This window comes from Xyrauchen texanus, chromosome 40 (genome assembly GCF_025860055.1).
Source record: "Xyrauchen texanus isolate HMW12.3.18 chromosome 40, RBS_HiC_50CHRs, whole genome shotgun sequence".
Taxonomy (NCBI): Eukaryota; Metazoa; Chordata; class Actinopteri; order Cypriniformes; family Catostomidae; genus Xyrauchen; species Xyrauchen texanus.
The window spans coordinates 3,687,541-3,705,338 of record NC_068315.1 but is presented as its reverse complement, the minus strand read 5'-3'; positions in this window follow the sequence as shown (position 1 = coordinate 3,705,338).

Genomic DNA, 17,798 nt, shown 5'->3' with positions numbered 1-17,798 from the left:
ATATCCCTGGTTCAATATAAATTAAGCTTGTATTACATTGAGGCACACACAAACCTCAAAATGACTGTACAAATTAAAATTTAAACAACTGTACATCTCAAGTTTTAAAACATGGATTAAAGTGCTTTTTATAAAATACTAAGCATTACAATTTTGCCTTTACTACCTCCACAATTTGGGCATATCAATTTATTGTAATACCAATTTTTGCTTAAAAAAAGGGAATCATGTGGTGATTAAAAAGGATGAACATGGTTTGCGCAGACTTTTGAAAAAACACATTGCACATTGTTAAACCTACACAAAAACATACTGGGTTAAAAATAACCCAAACTGAGTTGTTTTGAGTTGCCCAGCCGCTGTTTAAATATGGGACAGAACACATGTTGGGATAAACTAACCCAGCAAGTTGGGCTGTTTACTTTAACCCAGTAAATGGGTTATATATTGAACCCAAATTCTGGTTCATATTTACAGGAATGCTGGGTTATAAGTGTGTTCATATTTTCAGATTGTTTTATCCTTAAAACTATTGTAAAATAAATCACACCATAAACAAATGTGTAAACATGGTAGCTCTTTTATTTTTGGTTGAATATAAATACATGCAATAAGTAAATTTAAACTCCTTTTATAATAGAACAATAAAGTAACATTTATAATGAATGTTAAATACAATAGGCATTAAAAACACTAAACACCCATTCTATTATTAAAAGGATAGTTCAAAAATGAAAAATGTCTCATTTACTCACCCTCATCCCAGATGTGTACGCCTTTCTTATGCTTCTAAAATAATGTATTTTTGTTCAGAATATCTCAGGTCTGTTTGGTCCATTCTATGTAAGTGTATAGTGGCCAGAACTTTAAAGCTGCAAAAAGTACATAAGGGCAGTGTGGAAGTAATCAATAAGACTGTAGTGGTAAAATCTATGTCTTCAAAAGTGATATGAAAGATGTGGGTGAGAAACAGATCAATATTTAAGTCCTTTCTTACTCTAAATCTCCACTTTCACATCTGAAAGAAAAAAGTAAACAGGTGCCACATGACTTTTAGACGTGAAAGTGAAGATTTATAGTATAAAAAGGGACTTAAATATTGATGTGTATCTCACTTTTTCTCACTTTCACAATCATTTAACTACTGGGACCATATGGATTACATTTATGCTGCAAGATATGGTCACCATTCAGTCTGTTAACCTTGTATGGACCTACTGAGCTGAAATAATCTTCTAAAAATCTTAATTTGTGTTCTGCAGAAGAATGTAAATTGTACACATCTGGGATGGCATGATGGTGAGTAAATGATGAGAGAGTCTTTATTTTTGGGTGAACTTTCCTTTAAATGTTACTTATAGTTCTAGTGTCTATTACTAGAAAACTACAGTGCTGTGAAAAAGTATTTGCTGATTTCTCCTGTTTTTGAACAATCCAAAATTGAAAAGAATCCAAAGAACCACAGTGAGAGCCATTATCTCCAAATGGAGAAAACTTGACACATTAGTGAACCTTCCCAGAAGTGGCCGACCTTCCAAAATTCATGCAAGAGCACAGCACGACTCATCCAGGAAGTCACAAAAAAACAAGGGCAATATCCAATGAACTGCAGGCCTCTCTTGTATCAATAAAGGTCACTGTTCATGACTCCACAATGAGAAAGACATTGGCAAAAAATGCCATCCATGGAAGAGTGTTGAGGCGAAAACCACTGCTAACCCAGAGGAGCATTAAGGCTCATCTGAATTTTGCCAAAACACACCTTAATTATCCTCAAACCTTTTGGGATAATGTTCTGTGGACTAATGAGTCGAAAATGGAACTGTTTGGAAGAACGGTCCCATTACATATGGCGTAAATCAAACACAAAATTTCACAAAAAGAACATCATACCTACAGTCAAGCATGGTGGTGGTAGTGTGATGGTGTGGGGATGCTTTGCTGCTTCAGGGCGACTTGCAATAATTGAGGGAAACATACATTCTGCTGGAAAATCTTAAAGGAGAACATCCAGTCATCAGTCCATGAGTTGAAGCTCAAGCGCAACTGGATTATGCAGCAAGACAATGATCCAAAGCATAGGATTAATTCCACCTCTGAATGGATAATATTAAATATCTAAATTAAAGTGTTGGAGTGGCCAAGTCAAAGTCCTGACTTGAACCAGATTGAGATAGTCTGAGGTAGGACCTTAAATGGACAGTTCATGTTCGAAAACCCTGCAATGCAGCTGAACTAAAACAGTTCTTCAGAGAAAATTTAGCCAACATTCCTCCACAGCGTTGTGAAAGGCTGTTCTCCAGTTATCGGAAGGCTACTAAAGGTGGCACAACCAGCTATTAAGTTTAAGAATAAGGCCTTGACACCTCAGCCTGCTGGAGGTACTCCACCATATTTGTTACAATTCCAAAGACAATAAGAAAGAAAAGAAAAAAGGTTAAAGAAAGATATCAACCCATAATGTTAGCAATATAACAGTCATCAGAATACTGGATACATGGTTTATAAATGTAAATGTTTCTGTGGCAATAATAGAAGTTTGCACCAGTTTGTGACTTTTCACACATGTTTACCGTGCACACCAACCTTTTCATGTGTTGGACAAAGCTCTGAATGACGCTTGCATAGAGTGGTGTGTTGAAGCCCTCCACCGATCGCGTCCAGTGTAGATGGGGTGATAAAGAAAAGAAAGAAAAAGTAAATAAACCTATTCAGCATCCAGTGGGCATTACAGGCTACCAAAGCCAAAGTTCAAGAAGCTAGCGTGACATCTAATAACAGCTGATGTAAAATGAGCTGTCCAGTTCTGACTATGGAACCGTATATTTGCACTTTCTGGTGTACAATAATGATATTAAAGATTAAAACACTGACAAAAACCTTATTTCACAGAAAGGTGCTGAGAACTACTCACTCCTGAAGACGATCCAAAAAGCCCACTTCAGGCAAGTCAGCTGAGCTGTGGTGATGCCACCGCTGGGATGTCGCATTAGGGTGGGGGGAGGGGTGTATAGTTTGAACTGTTAGTGAAAATAATGGGTTAGTCGCTGGGTTACACAAAAACGAATCAACATAGAGAAAATATCCCAATAAAATGACCCAACCGGCCCAACCCAGCATTAAAAATAATCCAGCATTTATTAGAGTGTATGCAGTTTATGGTAATATTAATACATTTCAATGTTTGATTTGATTTTTTTCCCATTTTGCACATTAGTTGGCATTGCATTGGGTCACCACTTGATGAATAGTGTAAAATCTGAGTCTTGAAGCAAAGCAGTTGAGAACCAGTAGTCTAGCATAACTAATCATAAAGGTGCATAATTTTCAAATAATATAATCATGTCCAGACATGAAAACACACTTATGTAATTACATATGTAATTGCAGATCTTGGCTTTAATAGTTCACTAAGCTCTTCCAACTCATTTATATACCGTCATATCCATAATATACCTCTAATAACCAGCCTTTAACCAAAGTTGCCCCTTCATGTCTTGTCATCTTCATGAAGGCGCATGGTGTGAGAGCTTTGAAAGAAGGTTGTATTAAGTCAGCATGGCCTCTAATGACTTGTGTGAGTGGGGAGCTTTCATTTCTCAAGTCCTAGAAGATCACAGGGGACGAATTGCAACACCCTTTTCCCTGGTTGCCAAAGGAGGTGATTAAAACGTATTGGTGAATTGGACCATCAGAGCTCTTTAAGAACCTGTTCTCTCCTCTCTTCTCACTGAGCGGAGCTACCTGGGTCTTTTATGAGAGGATACATCATTAATGAGGATGAGAGAGTTAATCATTTTCACCATCACCTCCCCACAATCCACCCATTTGCATTCGCATACTCTCACCTTCCATTTCTCAAAGCTCCATTTTGAGGCCCAATTTAAATGTATATTTCATTATAGATACATAGTTCTTGATGGGTCATGCTAAAAAGATGTTCAAATTATGAGGGTCTTCTTTTAGGTGTTGCCATGAAGCACATTTTGAATCTTCAAGACCTGAATATATTGTCAGTAAAGTTAGTAAAGCATGACGTAGCCCACAATATACTGGCCAGTAAACAGTTTTTGTTTGTTTGTTTGTTTAATTGATTTCCGCATTATGGAAACCCCATATAATGATCACAAGTGAGATCTTTTTTAATACCTCAGTTGTTTTGAGCAAACAGAACTTTTGCTCAAGCCTCCTACTTCTCAGATTTGAAATTACTGTACATTTGAACAATGAAATTCACAAGGAAAAACATCATATAATGTGTAGTTGTAGAGCTTTCAATATAGCAAAGGTTGAATACAATTTGCAAATCACTGCTTTTTGCTTTATTAGCATTTTTCATGCTGTCCAAACTTTTTTGGAATTGGGGTTGTACATTTGTCATCAAGTTCTTCCAAATGATCTGAGATATGTTCTAGGAGATAGTCTAGTAAGTTTTATTTGTACAGGGCATTTCACAACACACATAGATTCAAAACAGTTTTACAGGAAATTATGCTGTAACAAAAAAATATGATATAATGTCTTATAGTGCTCATTGAGCAGTTTAAGTGAAAAATGTGATTGGACATTGTGGCAGGGCGGAGGGCGGGGCCGGGTCGTGATCCTACGCACCCGGTCCCTTATTAGGCTAATCAAGCCTCTGAGGTTTAAAGGCCGACTGCAGGGTGTTGTGCGGGAGAGAGAGATCGTTAGCGGACATGTCCGTCATGTGTGCGTTTGTGTCTTCTTTTAAGTTTACTATTAAACTATTATTTACATTGAAAAGCCGGTTCTCGCCTCCTCCTTTCCATTGATTCCCGTTACACTGGTGCCGAAACCCGAGACGGAGGAGGGATACGCCGTAATAGAGTTCTCGCCACTACCGTCCACCCCAACGGAGCAGCCGCGGCCATCTGCCGGGTGAGATTTTCTAGTCTTCCGATTGGGAATGTTGTTGGTGAATCAAAACATATACCAGTCCACCATTGGTTTTCCGACAGAGCCTAACAGACTTCCAATAGACTTCTTGGAAAACAAAGCTTTAGCCTTGTTGCTTTTAGCGTGTCAGAAGTTGTTGACTCTCCCAAGCATGGAGGAGTCAGATGTGTTGGTGATTGTTAGCGATCCATTCCTTGTTTACATATGTAAAGTGAGCACACCTAATTGACTAGTCCAATATTCTCACACACAGACTGTGTTGTTTTGTCTTTCGAACTAATAAGAAACATGTTTCATTCGTTTTCATGTTTTCCATTTGTTTGGCTATATGGAGTGCTAGAAAACATTTGCTATCCAATTCATTCAAAAGTCATTCGGATTTCCATAAGACTTATTCATAGATTGATTCCCTGAGAAGTGTAAAAATTGTGACTATCCAACCATCACTCTGTTTAATTGATTGACTCAACCAATGGTGTGTGTTTGGAGCGGGACTACCTGTTTGGCTGACCTATGGAATACATGTGTATTGTTTAGGAAACCTGTTGGAGAACAAGCACTATTTTTTTATTTAATTTGTTGATCCTAGTGGTGCAGAAAAAATGACACAATTCACCTTAAATATAAATGGTTAAAATACTTAATACTACTTTAATATTATTTAAATACTTTTAATAAAGCATGTACAGTATGTGTTGCCATGTTGTTGCAGTCCAAGAAAAGGATATGAATACATTGCATGTACTACTATCTCTGTCTTATTATGTCAAATCTCCTTTAAGTTTTTCTGCATTCTTCACAATTCTCTCAAGTACACCAGAGACTGCATGGCACTTCTTCATAACCGAGGTCTACATTAAGACCTCGTCTCTGTGGGACTGCGAGCATGTGCACGTGAGGTGCGTGTGTAATGCGTCAGTATTCCTAGGTGTGTGGCGTGTGAGTTCAGGAGGTGACTCTGTGTCTAATCTCAGACGTTGAGGGTGAGTCCCGACATGCTCCTGTTTCTGCTCCAGGAGTCATATCATCAGCACGAGCCTCATTTTGCAAACTAACACAAGAGGATAGGGAAGTCACACTTGTTTGAGACAGCACACATAAAAACCGGCCTCCCTCTCTACCCACAATACCTCTCAGGTTTGCTCGAACTGACCTACGGTGCAGCGACACGGGTATGTTTCATGAATATACATTTAGGTGATTTTGAATCTCATAAGAGTTTTGATATTCATCAATAGTGACTTGAAATCATACAGTCGCACTTTCAAAGTAGAGGTTAAAATGATGCCATTATTTTCCCAGCCTAATGTTGTTTCCACTAATTATTCACTGATAAAGATACTCACAAAAAGCTCTCATATCAAATATGGCAACTTTGGCATGGGTTGGACATAAAACATGATTGGTACTTTTGTGACTCATGATCAAACATCATTCACGTCAACAGTGAACGTTGATAAGAGAGCTAACGGAGGAACACTAGTTTTGTCTGTTCCATGCAAACAGCTATTAATTTGCCTTTAGAATATATTACATGTGTTTTTGCTAGCTTTTGTGGTTCTTTTTTGTAATTTTTTGAGCGTGACAGACTTGAGCTTTGGTAACGAAAGACTACATATTAAATCAATCTTACACTTTCAAGTTAAGCTCAGTTGACAATTTTTGGCAGAATACCAAAAAAAAAAAAGGGCAAACATCTGGGTTACAGTGAGGCAATTACAATGGAAGTGAATATAGCCAGTTCCTGAAACAATATGCGTGTTAACGTGATATAGTTCTGATAAAATCACTTGTGAACCATTTCTTTGCCATGGAGACATAACGCTAAACGCCAATTTAAACAACTTTACAGCTTTAATAATACACATTTTATCAAAAGACATAATGTAAGTGCTAATACAAAATTATAAGCTTCACATTTCTGCCTTTAAAGCATTTAACAATTGGCATCACTGTCTATTCGAAAAAGTGCATCAATGTTATCTCTATTTTGTTCTTTTTTCATATAAAAGATGTAGACAAGTCAAATAATTTTTGTGGTAATCGACATTATGCCACAAATTCTGTTGATTGAGCTTCACCTGAAGCCAGAATATTCCTTTAATATATTTAACAGAACCACAAACTTGCAATGCATCTGTCAAGCATTTGTATCTGTATATGCAAACATAATATAGTTACTGGTCTACAGTCCACGGCGATCCATTTTGCAATTAAATTTACACATGTACACAAGCATCTGACAGATACTTTTGGAGTGTTTCGTTGTAGTTGTGTCATGTTTCACTGGTTGTCAGAGTCTTTAGCTACAAATGCCTTGTTTTTAGGATACTGTGTGAAGTTAAATGTGGCATGAATCTTAAAAAAAAAATCGAAACAAAACAAATGCATTCTGCATGAAATGCATGAAAATGAAACTGGAAAATTCGATCAGGAGTCATGATTATTTTTATTTAATTGTTTTTTCTCAATGTGTTACTTTACTACTGATTGAACTAAATCGATGTGCTAAATTGACAGCCTTCTTTTTTGGCCTAATGGAAATCTCAATATTAGAAGATATTATAGCCTTCACGCAAAACTCCATGATATTAAACAATATTTATAGCTGTCCATCTTGTTGCACTTGAGCACATATTAATGGTTTTAATATTTCTCTATGAAAACAACTGACATAAATCCAGCAAAAAGCTTTCAGTTTCATTGAGACAGAAATGCTCGGTACATCTAATAATCAGGAGACAATTTGAAAATCATTAAGAGAAACGTAAGATTACGTTAAAATACAGCGGATCCTGTTCCTCAATGATTCATAATCTTTGATAATGCCAATTCAAGGTTGATGCAGACTCAATCTGACAACACAACCAAACAGAGCAAGCACTCTAATGAGAGAGAGAGAGAGAGAGAGAGAGAGAGAGAGAGAGAGAGAGAGAGAGAGAGAGAGAGAGAGACAGACAGACAGACAGATAGAAAGCCAGTGAGAGAAACAGAAGCATGCACATAATCTCCTATTCAGAGCAGGTACTAATGAAGAATTCCATATATTCTAAAATTTAATTAAAACCCCAAAGATTTCAAATTAGATGCAATTTGAAATGCCTGGGGCAAGAATACATGCACTTGCGTGGCAAGGGTATCACACTGAAAGTTGATATCGTAATTGGTCTTGATGTATTTTCTGTGTTGCCAGACTGATGTGAGGAGCTCATAACCATAGACAAATTCTCAGTAGATTACCTGCTCATTGAGAATGCCATCACTCAGGTTCCCTCTTCTCGAAATTACCCACCACTAAAGCTCTCTTAGCGAGAGACGCAGCTGGCCACCAGCACCACATATGTGTTATGCATGCCGCACCCACTGCACGCAAATATGCCTCGGCTGAATATTGAAATATAATTGCCATTCATCCTCGGTAAACCAGTTTGATATTTTCTTCTTAAAACGATTTGGAGTCTCTGCAGTCATTATTTTCAAAGAGGCAATTCATAGTCTAATGACAAGGAAGCCAACGCAAAGGTTTACTCTTGAGCTATGCTTCCGCTTTTCTTTAGTATTTAATTCATTTATTTTGGTTCATATGAGCAGCCTGAAATGAGTGTGTTCTCTAATAGCACGAAAATGCTTCAAATACATTTTGAATATCAGCATGGAACATGGTCTTCGGTCTCGGTTAAATACAGTCTGACGAAATAACAGGTGAGTATAATTGCTGTAAATGCACAAGAGTGAACATGCAACCGATACAGACTTTCACAACTAGCTGTATGGATATGCTATATGAACCTATAAAGCTACACTGTGCCCACAGAGATGTGTTTCCTATTTGATAATGCTTTGTAGTGGGGGCAATTCACTTTGACAAATGATTTTATGAGCAAGTTAATTGTAAAGCAGTCCAATGGAAAGGAGCAGGCGAGAACAACCACGTCATTTTGTGGTGCAGCCATGACACTTTCGAAACATGTTGACTTACACGCTTTGAAGTCGTTGTTGTTTTAGCACCTCTAGTGTTTGTTTTACCAGGAAAACTGCTGTGATGTGTTAAGTTCAACAAGCCACGTAAAAATCGTACAAAAACATAGGTCTAGTAATGAGACAAGTTAGCTGATTAGGTAGGTGATTACATTTTGTATCAGTCAGCAATTAGACTGATTTAAGTTTCCCTAACCTTAAAAATGAGCATAACACAGCATAATGGTTCTTGGCTCATTTTGAGTGAACAAGCAATTCATCCACGCTGGTTCATTAAGGAAGTGAGTGATCTGACTATCAGACTATTCATACCAATGTCTTTGATTCAGTCTGAATCGCCAACCCACATGGGACAAAACATTCAATATACATACGTGTTGTCTATTTATTTTCAAAACATTATTTTGCGGCTCCCAGAATTTTGAATGTTGAAAATGCCAATATGTAAGGTTAGGAATTCTGCAGGATCAATTATAACATAATAGAATGTGTTAAACAGATTTCAGGGCCCTCTGTTTACTTTCAGTTGAAAGCCATTTAGTCAAAATCATAAGGAAAAACAAACAAACTCACAATGGGGGATGTGTTGAGATGTGAATGATGGACATAGATCGAATTCAATGAAAATCTGCTTAGCTTTCTGCAGGTTAGCTCTCTATAGCTTATAGCTCTGTAAATAACATTTATTCGTCATTCTTTGCTTTCACAGAATCGCTATTTTTTCACTTTTACATGAAGCATTGAGGAATTAAAGTGCATCTGTTTCAGTCTTAAGGGAAACGGAAATGGAGCATTTGTGTTTCTGGGAGGCATCGCTCTTCCCTCACATACATTCTCACTTGAGATTGTAAAAATGTCAGTCTGCCAATCACCAGTATTTGAATTTTCTGTTGACAGGCGCAGGCACCTGCAGGATGTGAATATGATAAGTTGTCACCTCGTCACAGAGATTCTCCATTCGGCCGGGAGAGTGAGACAGTAATAATTTTACAGGCCTTCACAGTTTCAAAATAACTTTTAATATTGGAGCAGAAAAAACTAAAAAAAGCTGTTGAATTATAAACGCCCGCTGCAGCGGATCTCCAACACAACCATCTGTCTTTTTGATGGAGATGAGGAAGGAGAGAGCAGTGCAGAGGTCAACCCGTAACAAAGGGACGGCGAAAAACCACAGCAGCTGCTGGGACGGCAAGACCGGAGAGTATATTCATATGCACCTCTCATTGGGAAGCAAATCAAACTTTGTGGTCAATCTGGGGTGAAGGAAAGTCACTTAATTTCTTAACCAGAACATGGGGCCAAACTGCATGTCACCTTGTGGCATATCTTTACATCGCAGGACAGAGTAAAGAAGGCAAGAAGGAATGGAAGAGTCTGCAATTGCTCCAACCAAAAAGTTGGCCTTCATTTATAATGATGCCCGTATGCTTGCAAGAAAGAGCCTTGGTAAGACTTATTCATTCTGAGCGAACAGGCTTCTTTTAGTCCAGCTAAAAGCTTTGATGAAATGCACTGACAAAACACATTGACTTTGTTCGCCAAGGGTGCTTTCTTTCATTCAAGAGAAGCCCAAATCTTCAATGGCCGGTGCTGATAACAAGAGAGTGGCAGACATACATGTGGCATATAGGCTAATACAGTTTTATAATAGCCATTGGCATATAAACGTGTGCTGAAATTGAACTGAAAACATTTACACAATTCGCTAAGCATTTTTTTAAAACGAATTGTGAATTATCCATTGACTAGACTGTTGGTTGATTTTGGAGCTCATACAAGGGACAGCCAATGCTTCTGCTAAATGGCTATCATCCAGTGATGACAATTTCAATATAGCCAACACTACTTTGGTATTTTTGTATACTGTTTTTAAAGAATAGCGATAAAGCTTAACAGCAGAAATACATCAGCTTTATCAGTTGATGTCGCTAGTCTCTGTACTGGCGTTGCTACTTCTGTCGCTCTATGGACTGCAAGTCTGTCTGTATCTTTTGAAAATATGATCACAGAGTAGACATATTGCCTGTAAAACTATGATATCATTGTAATTTGACAAGGAAATAATTTTTCTGTATCACAAAATAAACATTGTGCAGTTTATATAAACATTGCATAATATCATTAAAGATACACGCTGTATTTCTTTATCTTCATTTAAAAACAACATTTACTTCTAAAAAAAGGAATAGTAATTTTGAAAATTATGTAGAAAATCATGACCACACTTGTGAGATGAAGAGTTCAGTCATATCAGTAACCGTAAAAACGCTCTTTTATTGTACATGGTGCAGGGGCACCTCATGTTGGCAGCAGGGCTGGACTGGAAATCTGGAATTACATTACTATTTTATCATTACAAGAATGATAAAATAGATAATAGAACAATCACACACTTTATACATGGCTTCGCTCTTCATTTTGTTGCTAATTGGTGCTAATTTGTAAGAAGGGGTATATAATTTTTTACTAAAATACAACTTCCAACCTCATATGTATGATCTTTTCAGTAGGACTGAATGCAGTAAATGGAAGCGCAGCGTAGTTCTAGCGGGAAGACTAGCAGCTGTACATCATCACATCATTAGCTGGGTAATTCCTAGCCAATTGCATGTAAGCCACTGCTTTATAAGTCTGCTCACAATCTATCACATTGCTGTTTCAGTGTGCTAACACAGCAACCTCAACCACCCCACCACCACCAGTTGAGCCCTGTCCTGCACGGGGGTAGGCTCCTCGCCCCTGCCTCCTATCTCCGGCAGGACATGACTGTTCCGGGCACAACTCCCTCGGACCGCCGAACGGGGCCTACGCCAAAGAGAGAGACACATTACTTTCTGTTTGACATTTATCAAATAAATGGCATCTTAAACTTCACTCAAGCCTGCTTGTCTTCCCGATAGAAACATCAATTATTCACCAAATAGACAGACTGTGTTCTTCATTTTTTGGGATAAAATAAATTATTATTAGGTGAGTACAAAAAAAAATACAATAGAACAAAAATTGCTAGAAGCACTTGAACATGCATCGTTTCATAGTTACGGCTTCCGAGTTTTTAAGTTGGAACTTCCCAGTAAGAATTGAAGGCTGCATCATACTTTCCCCGAATGTCGCATTGTCGATTAGTATGTACACTCTCCTCCTCTGCCAATCTGACCTCTCTAAGCAAACAAAAGCCTCATTGAAAATTGAGAGCCATACATACAGTCTCACTTTTTAATCTTTCAGCCAACTAATGTCAAGAGTTGAGCTTGCTTTGCTTTCTGCACCTGTGCCAAGAATATGCAGCGCCTAGCCAAGACCAACATTGCTACTTGGAGCTGCTAACTAACCCTCATAACTGGTCAGTGTTATGTGCCGTCTAGGCGCTATAAAATACTCCACTGTGGCACAATGAGGGAAAGGCCGCTGAGATGTAAGTGGAGTTGAGGAGTGGGATTCTAGGTGCGTTTTCCTGGTGAATGAGTCTTTAGCTAGTGGATACTGTGGCTAGTGTTTAGGGAGTGAATTAAAGGCCCTTGGGGACTGTATGTGTCTGTGTGCTGTTCAGCTCTACATGTATGAACCGTAATCAGATCTGCATTAAATTCTCATAAATGTTTTATTTGTCTGTTGCCAGGGTCGACATAAAGTACGTGACATTGTACAGTGTTGACGTCCTTGGTTGTAACACGTCAAATTTAAAAAATTACATTAAATTCAGAGCTTTTGTTTGTTAACTGCAATAAAATGATGTTTAATCAATTTAAACCAAATTGTTGCCAGTTTGGTTTAAAAAATGAATGTAATATTCATAATCTAGTTTTAACTAATCAAGCCATGTTTGCCATGGTGTTTTTCACTAAAAGCATACAAGAAATAATTATATTATTTAATAACAACGTATCATAAAAATGTATAGTAATAAACAACAATGAGCTGCTACAGTGTATATATATATATATATATATATATATATATATATATATATATATATTTATATTTAGTTTTTATAAAACTTTTAAACGCATGACAGATGTAATGCCAGGAATTATGTAATCATTTTTGAGGCCACAACCAAACAAATTCATTATTGTTTGAAAACTCTTTAATTTTCTAACAAATTTTCAAAGTATACTTAGTACAGTCGAATACAGAAGTTTTCATACACATTAGCCAAATAAATGTAAACTCCTGAGAAGTCCTGACATTTAGTCGTAGAAAACTTTGCCTTTCTAAGGTCAGTTAGGATCACTACTTTATTTTAAGAATGTGAAATGCCAGAATATTTGTAGAGAATTATTTATTTCAGCTTTTATTTCTTTCATCACATTCCCAGTGGTTCAGATGTTTACATACGCTTTGTTAGTATTTGGCAGCATTGCCTTTAAATTGCTTGGCTTGGATCAAACGTTTTGGGTTGCCTTCCACAAGCTTCTAACAATACGTTGCTGGAATTTTGGCCCATTCCTCCAGACAGAACTGGTGTAACTGAGTCAGGTTTGTAGGCCTCCTTGCTTGCACATGCTTTTTTAGTTCTTACCACAAATGTTCTTTTGGATTGTGGTCAGGGCTTTGTGATGGCCACTAATACACTAATATTAATACCTTGAATTTGCTGTCCTTAAGCCATTTTGCCACAACATTGGAGGTGTGCTTGGTGTCCTTTTCCATTTGGAAGACCCATTTGCGACCAAGCTTTAACTTCCTGGCTGATGTCTTGATATATTGCTTCAATATATCCACATCATTTTCCTTTCTCACAATTCCATCTATTTTGTGAAGTGCACCAGTCCCTCCTGCAGCAAAGCACCCCACAACACAGTGCTTCCATCCCCATGCTTCATGGTTGGGATGGTGTTCTTCGGCTTGCAAGTCTCACCCTTTTCCTCCAAACATAATGGCCAAACAGTTAAAAATGTGTTTCATCAGACAAGAGAACATTTCTCCAAAAAGTAAGATCTTTGTCCCCATGTGCACTTGCAATCTTTAGTCTGGATTGTATGGCAGTATTTGAGCATTGTCTTCTTCCTTGTTGAGCAGCCTTTCATGTTATGTCAATATAGGACTCATTTTGTTGTGGATATAGATACTTGTCTACATGTTTCCTTCAGCATCTTCACAAGGTCCTTTGCCGTTGTTCTGGGATTGATTTGCACTTTTCACACCAAACTATGTTCATCTATAGGAGACAGAATGCGTCTCATTCCTGAGCTGTATGATGGCTGCATGTTCCCATTGTGTTTATACTTGAATACTATTGTTTATACAGATGAACGTGGTACCTTCAGGAGTTTGGAAATTGCTCCCAAGGATAAAGCAGACTTGTGGAGGTCCAAATTTGGCTGATTTCTTTTGATTTTCCCATGATGTCAAGCAAAGAGGCACTGAGTTTGAAGGTAGGCCTTAAAATACATCCAAATGTACAACTCCAATTCAGTACACGGACTTTCAGAAGCTAAATGGTTAATAGTCTAAAGGCTTGACATAATTTTCTGGAAATTTCCAAGCTGCTTAAAGGCACAATTAACTTCTGACCCACTGGAATTGTGATATTGTCAATTAAAAGTGAAAAAAAAAACCTGTCTGTAATCAATTGTTGGAAAAATTACTCATTTCATGCACATAGTAGGTGTCCTAAACAACTTACCAGAACTAAAGTTTGCTAATATAAAATTTTTGGAGTGGTTGAAAAATGTGTTTTAATGACTTCAACCTAAATGTACACTTCTCACTTCAACTGTATGTGGTAATGGAATTTTTTCAGTTTTCGAAACTCTCCATTTTAAGTTAAGGAAACGCTATTCTAGTGAAGATGAATGGCATACATGTAGTAAATACATGTAGTAAAATCAATGCATTTTCAAAAGACAATGTATTAATGTTGCCTGAGTGATGACACAATTGCATCTTTTAATCAGGGATTTTAATCGATCTGTTGAAAAGGACCGTTTGAACTGATTCACATAAAATAATTGAACAGAACATCAGTTTTCAGCACAATGTTTTATACATGAATCATATACATTATATTTAGATGAGCATAATTTGCTTAGCAAGATTGTTTTTATATTCCCCCATAGTTGTCAACAATGTTTACTTTTCATATAACCCTGTCTGTTTAATTTAGCTGTTGTAGTTGCACATTTCAATGCCCCAAAAAAAGAGTTTTACCTCCGACTTTCAGAGAAACAAAAAAATCAACCAAAAACCAACATTACGTTGCCAAGCAAAAATTACACATTGCCAGAACTTCTTGATCTGAATGTTCAAGGGACTCAAAACATCTATTATAAATAAACCAAAACAATGCAAGAAAGACAGTATGAATAACTGGCGGATGATTTATACAAACAAAATAAATAAATAAAAAAATGTCAGTCGAATTCTGAAAAAAAAAAAAACAGAAAAAAAAAACAACAACAGCAGAAGTCTCGCTCTGAACCTGTTTAGACTGCAAATGAATGATTTAGTCCCCAATGATAAAAAAAAAAAAAGAAAAAAAAATATCACAATATGCACAACTATCAGGTTAAGTCTTATTCAGATGCAAGCACTAGTATTTTCTGTATTTTTATGTGTCAAATCCCAGAGGTTTGAATATAATTCATTATGTATGAGCCTCTCAACTTACAGTACTTGACTGCCGATTAATAGAAAGTCAGGATGAACATTGGCAACACTTCATGCATACAATATAGGACCTTCTTGTTTGTTACTACTTATTTGCATACATTAGATATGAATATGCAAGCAGCTTTTTAATGCATGCATCTATTCTTTGTGCATCAATAAGGAATGTTGAGGAACATACAGTAGATTCAGTCAACTACTTTGTTAGTACTGAAACTAAGACATGCAGACGCATTCATCTCTTTCTTTTGTCTTCTCTCGCTACAATCCAACACTTGATTACCACATTCCTCATGCACTTAAATAAGCACAATGACCAAAGGGACTGATGTTCACTTATTTAAATTCTTTGCTCTGTGCTTGATTGTACAAATATCTGCCTAAACTCTAAACTCAAGGCATACATTGCGGTAGATCTTTCTTATGAGTTCTGTGAGTGAGTTCCTTGGTTTCGGGGGAGAGAGCAAGAGCTTTTTTTCAGCCCAGAAACAGACACTTCACATAGTTTATAGTTTTTAATAGTAGAGGGCATAGCAGGAGTATAGCTGAGAGTTGGTGAAAGTACAGTATGTTTAGTCGTGGTAAAAGAAATTTCATTAGATATTAGATTCAGGTCTTAGAGGAGACCCCTGAAGTTTCCTGTACTTTAATATTTCACAGAAGAGAAATGGAAGTGAATTATGTTGTTAAATGTGCTCATGATCTGTTATGAGACTACATAAAGTGCTGAAATAAATAAATAATATATATATATATATATATATATATATATATATATATATATATATATATATATATAAATGAATCATTAATATGGTGAAATATAAGCTGTTAACACAACCATACTACTTCAGGCCTGCAGAGTTGGGTAATGTAACTCCTGTATGTGCTATAAACATTGTATTTTTTAATAATAATAATAATAATAATAATAATAAAAACACATTTATAATTTCCTGCTGAATAAAGGTACAAATTAGCAGAAATAAGTCAGACATATAAGGGAGACCAGGGCTAGCTGTCACACATTTACTCCAAGGAATGCTTCTATATATATTATTAAAAAAATGTCTGCAGATTAACCCAAACTCTAAAATATATATATATGCTTTACAGATATGAACATGGGTGTTGAACTCGGAAACCCTGGTGCTCTTGCAAATATACCATTGTTTTGAACAAGTAGGCCTGCACAGAACAGAACGAAATAGTTATAATGTAAAATTAGGTAAATGCATTAACTGTTATAAAAAATAAATAAATAAAAATGTCAAAGCATCGTTTGGGTCAACAGATATTGTAATAAATAAATTGCATAATGATAACTTATGAAACATGATAACAATTATCCCCAATAAAATTTGACAGTCTGCACCAACCTGACATTTATGAGAGAGCAGAGAGAGAGAGAGAGAGAGAGAGAGATAGAGAGAGAGAGAGAGAGAGATAAACCTTATTTAACCTTTCTGTTAAAATCTACCATTCTTATATAGTTGACCTTTGCCTGATTGTATACATGTGTGGTTTACTCTAGAGCTATTACAAAAATTTGAATTTGAATTTAATGGATATAATTCACACACACAAAAAAGTCCTACTTTATGTTTTAAATTTGGTGTTTGAAATCAACATCCAAAATATACTGTAGTTACTGAGAAAGAGTCATTGTGACAATGTCCCAAATACCAAATACACAAGCACACACACAAACAAACAGGCACACACTCAGTCTCTCACAATAACACACACTTCACACCCAAAGGCAAGAGTGTCTTTCAGATCCATTTTCACCCTTTAATCACTAAAGGTCACAAAATATCTGCAGGGTCAATGACCTTCAGTGTGTAAGACGATGTATTTCCTTACAAGAACTTATTTCAAGGACAACCAATGATGAGAAGATTTCCGTACACATTAGCATATAAGATACATGTATTGTATTGCATTATATTCTGTTTTTGGTAGAAGATATAAAATCCCTTTAAAGAGAGTCATATGTGTTCAAAAATAAAAATTTTGGGCAAACTATCCCTTTTAAATGAGACATTATTGAGAATAAAGTCTACTGATCTATGAAAGGGCAACCTCTGAGAAATAAAACAGTCCTATGGGATGTCTTAATTTGTGAGGTTTCTTGCAATAAACACATCTCTAATTTTATGTTGTGTCCAGTCGGTGCCATGTTGTCATTATAGCTAAACCTCTTGAATTATACATGGCACACACACATACAGGAAGTGAATCTGGTATATTTGTTCCATTAACTTCTACATGCTCATGAATAAGTAACA